Genomic DNA, 9,652 nt, shown 5'->3' with positions numbered 1-9,652 from the left:
TGAGGAGAAGGCGGTTTAATGGCATTAGTTTGGCGATGGTCTCAGGTGTTTGCTGGAGCTGTTTTGTCTCTGTTGAACATGTTTGACGCTCTTCGACAGCAAAGTGGCTTCTGGCCTCCTGTACAAGATGAGCTCCGAAAAGTATGCCGGTCGTGAGTGCGAATCGTCCGTGTGGGGTTTGCCTTGTAATCGGGCTGAACGTTACGCTTACGAGAAGTCTGTAGCATTGTGCTGGGATATTCCTGAAAAGATGCAGGGTCTCTGAACAGACCCTGAGACCGACTTGAATCAAGTGACTCCCTCGTCTTTTTCCTCTTTCTCTCTCCTGCACTCACTCCCCGATCGCCCCCAAATTCCCTTCTCACCTCCTCTGCCCTTCCCTCCCACTCCACTCTCTTCCTGTTGTCGCAACCCGATTCTCCCCACCACACACCGACAAACCTCTCTCCCCATCTATCCCTTTGTTTCTCATCATACCGCCCCTCCGTCCAGTTGATCGCCACTCCGTCTACCTCACTGCTCCAGCTCCCTCTTCCCGTACTTCCTCGCCCTTTCTCCACCCACTCTCTTTCTCCGCTCCCTCCGCACCTCTTTCTCCTCCATTCCCCTTTCTCCCTCATTCCCTGTCCTAATCTCTCCCTCCCCTCTGCTCTCTCAAACCACTACGATCTCTCTCACTCCGCTCTAACCACTCAGATCAATACTATACCCGCTTTCTCTCGATTTCCCCAGCCCGGGTAAATATTCTGTGCCCATTCACTCTGTCTCTGCCTCTCTTTCTTTTCTGCAACTCCAAATGTTCACCCCAAGACTGCAAGGACTAAAGTCCCAACCTTCCCGATCTCTCTTCATAACTCAGTGTATGAACCCTCATCAATGTCTTGTAGAACTGCAACGTGCTCTCCCGGCTCCCGTACTCAGAGTCCAGACTGGTGAAACCCGGGATGTCAAATGTCCCGTCCACCCGCATCGGATGTTTTACACCGGAATCACTACTTGATTTATTATGTGTGACTTATACGGACCGGGATTTGTTGTTTTGCTGCAACAGTATGGCATAAAATGCAAAATTAACGTAAATTAAAAATAAATGATAGAGGCAGCAAACATGTCGAGTTAATGCTCATGCGTTCGAAGATGTGATGGCGCAGGGGAAGAAGCTGTCCCTGAATCGTTGTGTGTGGGTGTTCAGGCTCCAGTCACTCCTCCCTGATGATGGAAAAGAGCGGGGAGCTTCTCCCGAGTGCTGAGGGTCCTCAGTGATGGATGCCGCACTTTCAAGGCATCGCTGCTTGAAAATGTCATGGATAGTGGGGAGGGGTTTTGACTGGGTCTGGAACTCTCTGTAGCTTGTGCGATTCTGTGCGTTGCAAACCCCACAACAGTCGGAATGAGACATGACAGAACGCTCTCCACCGTACATCCATTGAAATATCCAGTTCTTCAATGAGAGACAACATCTCCTCAACTCCTGAAGCTGTAATCGCTTCTGTAACGAGGCAGCTATGGATGTTGTTGAACCCAAATGCAGAGGAAGGTGTGAAATTAATTCATAATCAGACTCGAAGTAAACAAGACACAATCTAAAGACGACATGACAAACGGTAGTCGAGAAATAGAACTCATACGGTTGAGCAGTGAGTGCTCGGCAAGATGCCTCTTGGTTCAAATTTTCCATGAGGAAATGTGGCAGGGAATAATTGCAAGTCTGAGTTTTGAAGGGACAGCGACAGGTAACCGGACTCCGGGGACTGGACGTGCCGGAAGTTCATTCGGCCACGTGACGCCTTATTTGTGTTTGCGTGAACGTGTGGGACCAACTATAGATCCTCTGAGCTGCTGATACACGGGAACCCAGCAACTTTAATTAAACCCACACGATATAGGAGCAGAATTAGGACATCGGGACTGCTCGCCATTTCATCATGGCTGATCCATTCTCCTCTTAGCTCCAATCTCCCGCCTTCTCCCGCTACCCCTTCCGGCCTTGAATAATGAGGAATCTTTCAAACTCTGCCTTAAAATTCCGAATGTCTGGGCCTTCACTGGTGCCTGCGCTTTGGATTCCGCAGATTCACTGCTCTCTGGCGCAGGAAGTCCGCCTGATCTCCATTATAAAAGATGTCCTCTATTCCAAGCTGCGTCTTCTGGTCCTAGACTGCCCTAAAACAGGAAAAAATTCTTTCCACATCCACTCTATCATGACATTTCACCATCCGAGAGCTTTCAATAGTTGATCACACATTCTTCTGAATTCCGGTGAGCACAGCCCCCAGAGGCTTGAAACTGCCTTCATATGACCAGCCGTCCAATCCTGGAATCGTGTTCGTGCATCTGATTTGAACCCTTTCCGATAGGAGCTCATACTTTGTTCGATAGTGTTGTGGGATAGCATGAGGATAATAGGCCGGGTGGATGGTCGGAGTTTATTGCACAGGGTGTGACAACCTATATGAACCTCTGCTGGTATCCTTGGCTGCGGTAGCAGTGAAAAATTTCCAAGGGTGTATAAAGTGCTTGGAGGTTTAAAGTGTGGAGATCTGTGGCACATATGGATATATCATACATATGTACAGCATATGAAATACATCTTATGGAAATGATTGTTTGATGATGAATTTCAATAAAAAATAATTTACAAAATAAGTGTTCCTCATTTTCACCTGTTGGGTTGCTGGGTCTGATCAGCCCTGCAAGTACTTGGCCTCCACAGCTGCCTGTGACAAAACATTGCCCCGTTTCATCACTCTGTCTAAAGAAATTCTCCCTCAACCTCCTTTTAAAAGTACGCCCCTCAACCCAGAGTCTGTGTTCTCTGGTCTCGGAGTCATCGACCACAGGGGACATCCTCTCAACATCCACTCTATCAATTCCTTTCCTTTCGATAGGTTTCACTGAGGCCACCCCTCAGGCCCAGAACAATTCAAGGCTTGTCATATGAAATCCCATTCAGTTCTTGCAATAATTTCTGTGAACATCTTTGAACCTTTCTTCAGTTTCAGCTCATTGTTTGTCAGTTATGGGATCAAAACCTGCTCACAATGCTGCGAATGTGGCCTAACAGTTCCTTATTAGGTCTTAAAATTACATCCTCTTTTGTACAGTCCAGTCCTCCCGAAATGAATGTGTGGACGGGAACTGTACATTATGTCTGAAACACGAGTGTATGACGAGACGAGGAAGAAGAGGTTTCACTTTATGTCTGCACGAGGGAGAATGTAATGTGGAGGGGCCTCAGCCTGTGCCTGACCATGTGTGGTGTGATGGATCGTTGTTACTTGAGCGTCACTCAGTGTCTGACCCCCCGAGTTTGTGATGGGACGGTGCGGAGGGAGCTTCACTCTGTGTCTGATCCCGGGAGTGTGTGATGGGACGATGTGGAGGGAGATTCGCTCTGTGTCTGACCCCGGGAGTGTGTGATGGGACGGTGCGGAGGGAGCTTCACTGTGTGTCTGATCCCGGGAGTGTGTGATGGGACGATGTGGAGGGAGATTCACTCTGTGTCTGACCCCGGGAGTGTGTGATGGGACGGTGTGGAGGGAGATTCGCTCTGTGTCTGATCCCGGGAGTGTGTGATGGGAGTTTCTCTCTGTGTCTGATCCCGAGAGTGTGTGTTGGGACGGTGTGGAGGGAGACTCACTCTGTGTCTGACCCCGGGATTGCGTAATGCTATGGTAATGGAGAACTCCAGTGTCTCTGACGACTTTAAGGATCTGGAACTGGAACGGGATGATCTCGGGATCATTCGTTAAACTGAGAAGCTGATAGAGGGAACATATGGGTGTTAGTTTGACCCAATGTGCAGTTCACAGGAAACTGCGTGACAGTCAGGAGGATGAAATAGTTTTGAAAGCCAGGCCCAGTGCAGAGTGCCTGCTGTGGGCAATCTCCTCAATAATACGTATACCACCTTTCATACTTCTGGGTGGGAGGAAAGCGGTGCAAATATACAATTAGAAATATGTCTGACAGGCAGGACACTGGCAATGAGATCAGATCTGTGGCTCAGAAGGCAAGAGAGGATAATACAGATTAACACGCGACTAAGGTGTTGGAGCAGGAATGAGGAACTCAGACAGCTGGATCTTTGGATTCTCTTTCAAGGAAGTTGCGACCTGTGCATAAAATACGGTTTCTATGCAATCCAAGAGAAATCGTCATTCAACTATACATAGAAACACAGAAAACCTACAGCAAAATACTGGCCCTTCAGCCCACAATTCTATGCCGAACATGTCCCTAACCTAGAAATTACTAGGCTTATCTATAGCACTCTATTTTTCTAAGCTCCATCTCCAAAAGTCTTTTAAAAGTCGCTTTCGTATCTGCCTCCACCACCATTGCCGGCAGTCCATTCCACGTACCCACCTCTCTCTGAGTGAAAAACTTACCTCAGACATATCCTCTGTACCTACTCCCTTGCACCTTGATCTGTGTCCTCTTGTGTCAAACATTTCAGCCCTGGCAAAATCTCGCGGACTGTCCATATGATCAATGCCTCTCATTATCGTGTAACCTCCGTCGCTCCAAGGAGAAAATATCGAGTTCACTCAACCTATTCTCATAAGGCATGCTCCCCAATCCAGGCAACATTCTTGTTAATCTCCTCTGCACCCTTTCTATGGCTTCCACATCCTTCCTGTAGTGAGGCAACACAGTCACGCCCTGCAGTGTAACTCTAAAACACTCTTCCCCATAAACATAACACCCTCCCTCTCCAAAACCCCTCCCCAACTCCGTCAAACACAACTTTTCTTACACAACTCACAGTTACATAGAACAAGAACATAGAATAGTACAGCACATTACAGGCCCTTCGGCCCGTAATGTCGTGCCGACACTCAAACACTGTGTCCCATATAAACCTCCACCTTGAATTCCTCTATATACCTGTCTAGTAGCCTCTTAAATTTCACTAGTGTATCTGCCTCCACCAGTGACTCTACGCACCAACCACTCTCTGAGTGAAAGCCCTTTCTCTAATATCCCCCTTGAACTTCCCTCCTGTTACCATAATACCATGTCCTCTTGTACTGAGCAATAGTGCCATGGGGAAGAGGCACTGGCTGTCCACTCTGTTTATTCCTCTTAATAACTTGCACACCTCTTAATCTCTGATCATAATGCATACTCTCTAAACCAGGCAGCATCCTGGTAAATCTCCTCTGCACACTTTCTAACGCTTCCACATCCTTCCTACAGTGAGGATATCAGAACGGGACACCAGTACTCCAAGTGTGGCCTAACCCGAGTTTTATAGAGCTGCATCATTACCTCGCGACTCTTAAACTCTATCCCTCGTCTTATGAAAGCTAACACCACATAAGATTTCACAATGTCTCCACTACACCACTCCCGTCTCCCTCATACATCCTCGTTTACAAGCAACCCCGTCTCTGTGACCCTGCACGCTCCTGCACATTGCACCGTCTCCATCATTCCGTGTGTTCCCTACGCCCTCCCCGTCATCGTGATACACTCCAACCTCTAAGCACTCACTATCTACGACGCCCCCCTCCCTAGTTACCTACTCTCCCCTCTCTCTGTGTCTCTGGCAATTGTGGGGAGTATGAGGGAGAGATGACGTTTAGTATTACAGTTCCCCCTTTCCACGATATCTTGTGAGCTTCTCCACACTCTGTATGCACAGGCTGGTCATGTGGTTACAAACCACTTGCATCAGAATATGCAATCGTAAGCCCCTTTCCCTGGCCTCCTCTCTCCTCCCCTTCCTTCCTCTACCCGCAGTACACCAACTGGTCACAAACACACACTCACCATCTCCGAGAGACACACACACAATTCGAGACCACCGGAACTCCGAAAGGCTAGGTATGGGTGAGTGGGGAGAACGGAGGAGGGAGAGGGTTGCGATCTGTTTCTGACTGCAGTAGATTGCGCTGCGATGGTGCGGGAGCTACTCCGGGACCCCTGGAATGTGTGATGGATTGTTGTGCAGGGAGCATTACTTTCTGTATGTTTCCAGGCGTGTGTGATGGGATTGTACGGAGGGAGTCTCGCTCTGTCTCTGACTCATAGTCAGACTCGGATCAGATGTAGGGAGACAGACACGTTCTGATCCAAAGGCTGTAATTAGAACGCCACTTTTGTGGCCTCCAGGTATCTCCCCTTCCTTCCTCTTCACTCAGAAACCCAATCCTTCTCTATGATTGTTACATGGGTGAGTGAGCAGCCAGAGGTCCTGGTCCATAACGGTACCAAGGACATCGGTATGAATAAAGTGGTGGATTTCCAAATTGAGATCAGAGAATTACCAATCAAATTAAAGGACAGGACAACTGCCCGTCCCCGTGCGGCCGGGCATAGGAAGACCCTACAGATTAGCACTTGGCTCAAGTGTTGACGTAGGTGGGAGGGCTTCAAAATTTGACATCATTGTGTGTTTTCAAAGGAAGGTGGGATCTGTACAAAAGAGATGGAGGACGGTTTGAACATAAGCTGGAGGGGAACTGTTTGTTTGCCAGTACTGGGAATGAGACCTTTCGGGTGAATTGGTGAGCTCGAGTAGCAGGGGGATGGGATTCAGAGTTCCAGAGCAGATCGCGGAGTTGGTGTGGAGATAGATGCTGTAAAGAGCTCAGACAGAGACGGGAACCAAAGGGTTATTTCAAAACACGAGCTTTAAAGAAAGGCAGCTGAGCTGCTCAGAGTTGAATTCACACACTGAGATATGGTATTCCGGCCATGACTGAGACGTGGTTGCAAGAGGAGAAAGCGGAACAGAGTGTAATTTCGGAGTTCCCTATTTTCAGGCGTGGGAAAGCGGAAGGATTTACAGGAGAAGGGGTGACATGACTGGGCAGTGAAAATGTCAGCAGTTCACAGTCAGAACAGACAAGAGAACTCGTCTAAGTGAGGCTTTATCGGTGGAAATGTGAAATAAGAAATGTATAGCCGTGATCATGAGGCTACATTGTAGTCCAGAAAACATTCTGCTGGATTAGGATAAACAAACCTGTAGAGAGATCGCAGACTGTTGCTGAAGTATAAGATTCTAATAGCGGGATATTCCAGCTTTCCACGTGTTAACTGAGTCCCAAAATGCAAAAAGACCAGTGGGAGAGAGTTTGTCAAATTGTTCAGGAAAGATTCCTTAATCAGTACGGAGAAGTCCCAACGAGAGAGAGAGAGCAATACTTGATCTCCTACTGCGGAATGAGACAAGCCAGTTGTCAGAGGTTTGTTCAAGGGATCGCCCTTAATCCAGTGATCAAATTGCCATTCATTTCAAGGAGGTTATGAAAAAGGATTGGTCCGGTCCTCGGGTTTGGATTCTAAATTGGAGAATGGCGAATTTTACCTTCGATCAGAATGAATCTGGAAAGTGTGGATTTGGCAAAGTTGTTTTTTGTCTGGTAAAGGTGCTTTTGGTAACTTGAAACCCAAGCTCAGTTTAATCTCAGTGTAGAATGGAACGACCTATACAGTGAATAGTGGGAAGTGTTAAAGGAGAGAGGGATTTTAGTGTACTAAAAGTCTGCCAAAGGACTGACAGACGTGTCACTTCAGCAAGGACACACCCCTTACCGTGACACCGACACGTCCTTCATCGTGACACTGATTCACCGTCACGGCCTGCGTCATAATTCTGACACACACCTCCCCGTCTCTATTGGCCGTCTCCTCGCTAACAAACCTCCATGTCTGCGTAACGAACCCACCTCCTTATTCTTCCGGGCATGCGGCACATAGCCCTCTCCTACAACCTAGCCCGTTTCCGTTATCACATACCTCCAATGCACCCCTCCATGCCTCCATGACCCACTCGACCACACCCCTCCTGCTCTGTCTTCAGAGCGAAGATTGATGAGGTAGTGGGAGAGTTAAGGTCTGTTGTCACTCCTCCCTCGACCTCTCGTTTCTTAAACTCTCCAGTGATCTGTGCGGTTGATCCGATCATGTGGTTCCACTCCAATTTCCTCCAGTGGCTGTAATCTCATCACCTCTTCCCAGCAAAGCGCTCTCCGCCCATTCCGGCCTCTGTTCTCCACACCGCACCCTCTCTCTCTCTCTCTCTCTCTCTCTCTCTCTCTCTCTCTCTCTCTCTCTCTCTCTCTCTCTCTCTCTCTCTCTCTCTCTCTCTCTCTCTCTCTCTCTCTCTCTCTCTCTCTCTCTCTCTCTCTCTCTCTCTCTCTCTCTCTCTCTCTCCTGGAACGCCGAAGTGCTGGCGATGGTGAGAGGGGAGGGAGGGAGCTTCGGCATTTATTTTCTGAAACCCGGTAGCGTGAGCCTGGATGGGGCATGGGGAAAGGGGCGGACTTCACAAAATGTCTGATCCCAACAGAGTGATACGAGACAGTGTGTATGGAGCACCCCTCTGTGGCTGAACCCTGGCAGTGGAGGGAGCATCATTCAGTGTGTATCACCGGGTATGTGCGTTAGGGCGTTGTGTAGTAAGCTTCATTTTTTGACTGACGCCCGGAATGTATTTGTGACGAGAAAGAGGGAGCTTCTCTCTGTGTCTTGAACCAGGTAAATGTCACTCACACGGCTCGGCGAATGGCCATGAAAAGCAGCGATTAGAGAAAGAATCTGCTTTTAAACAGTAACTACTCAGAGTCCGGGATTCATTAGCAAGGGCAAATAAATATATGGCCGGTGCAAGCGGAGAGGCCATTACTGGAGTGGGCAGTGTTATCGTGGGCATTTGTGGCTTTCGCTCTTTCAAACCTCAAGGAGGAGAGTCCAGGGTGAGAGAAGGCACAAATCTGTTTATAAATTTCTTTGAGTAAATTTATTGTTTCCTTCCTTATAATCGGACAGTTGAAGCAGTAGGCAATGTTTGGCCGGAGCTTTGAAAACTCCTATTGTCGGACACGGGACGGCAGGGAGATCTCCAGTGTCTCTGATGACTTCACCAGTGAGAAGTGCATTCGCATGCGGCTTCTAACACTCGGGGTTAAGGAGCTGGAGCTGGAACTGAATGAACTCCGGGTCATTGGGGCAGCGGAGGGGGTGATAAAGAGGGCATATTGGAAGTAGTTAGACCCACCGTGTAGGACTGAGTAAACTGGGTAATAGTCAGGAGGCTGAACGGGGTTACACAGCCAGAAAAGAATATTCTTGTGGCCAAACTCTTCTGTTATAGGTGGATTGGGAGAGGCTATTTTTCTGCAAAGGTATAGCGGGTAATTTGAAGCACAAGCGCCATTTAAACTCCGTGCCCAAAGGAAAGGCCCAGACCGTCAGCGGTGGGAAGTGTTGAGTGAGAGGGCGACTTCAGTGTACACTGTTGGGATACACCCATTGTGAATACTGTGGAGAGCAGGGGAAACGAGCGAAATGACAGATACGAATTGGGACAGAGTTAACGGTTCCGAGTGCATACATTGGGGTCTGGTCCCCGGTTACGGGAAGAGTGTGGGGGTCTTCGGAGAGCATGCAGAAGAAATACACCGGGACGCTCCCTGGAATCGACAGTATAATCTATAACAGATAGACCAGACCAACTGTGCAATCCTCCCGACCGGCGGAGTCTGTGGGGAGACTGATACAGGTCTGTATCATCACGAGAGACACGGGGTAAACGAGGCAACCTGTGTATTTGTCTAGAGTGGCAGAGACTGAGATGGGAGGAGATACAGGTCTACATCATTAACCATATAACCATATAACAATCACAGCACGGAAA

Source organism: Hemitrygon akajei, unplaced genomic scaffold (assembly GCF_048418815.1).
Source record: "Hemitrygon akajei unplaced genomic scaffold, sHemAka1.3 Scf000035, whole genome shotgun sequence".
NCBI lineage: Eukaryota > Metazoa > Chordata > Chondrichthyes > Myliobatiformes > Dasyatidae > Hemitrygon > Hemitrygon akajei.
The sequence above is the reverse complement of the archived record's forward strand: the minus strand, read 5'-3'. Positions refer to the sequence as shown.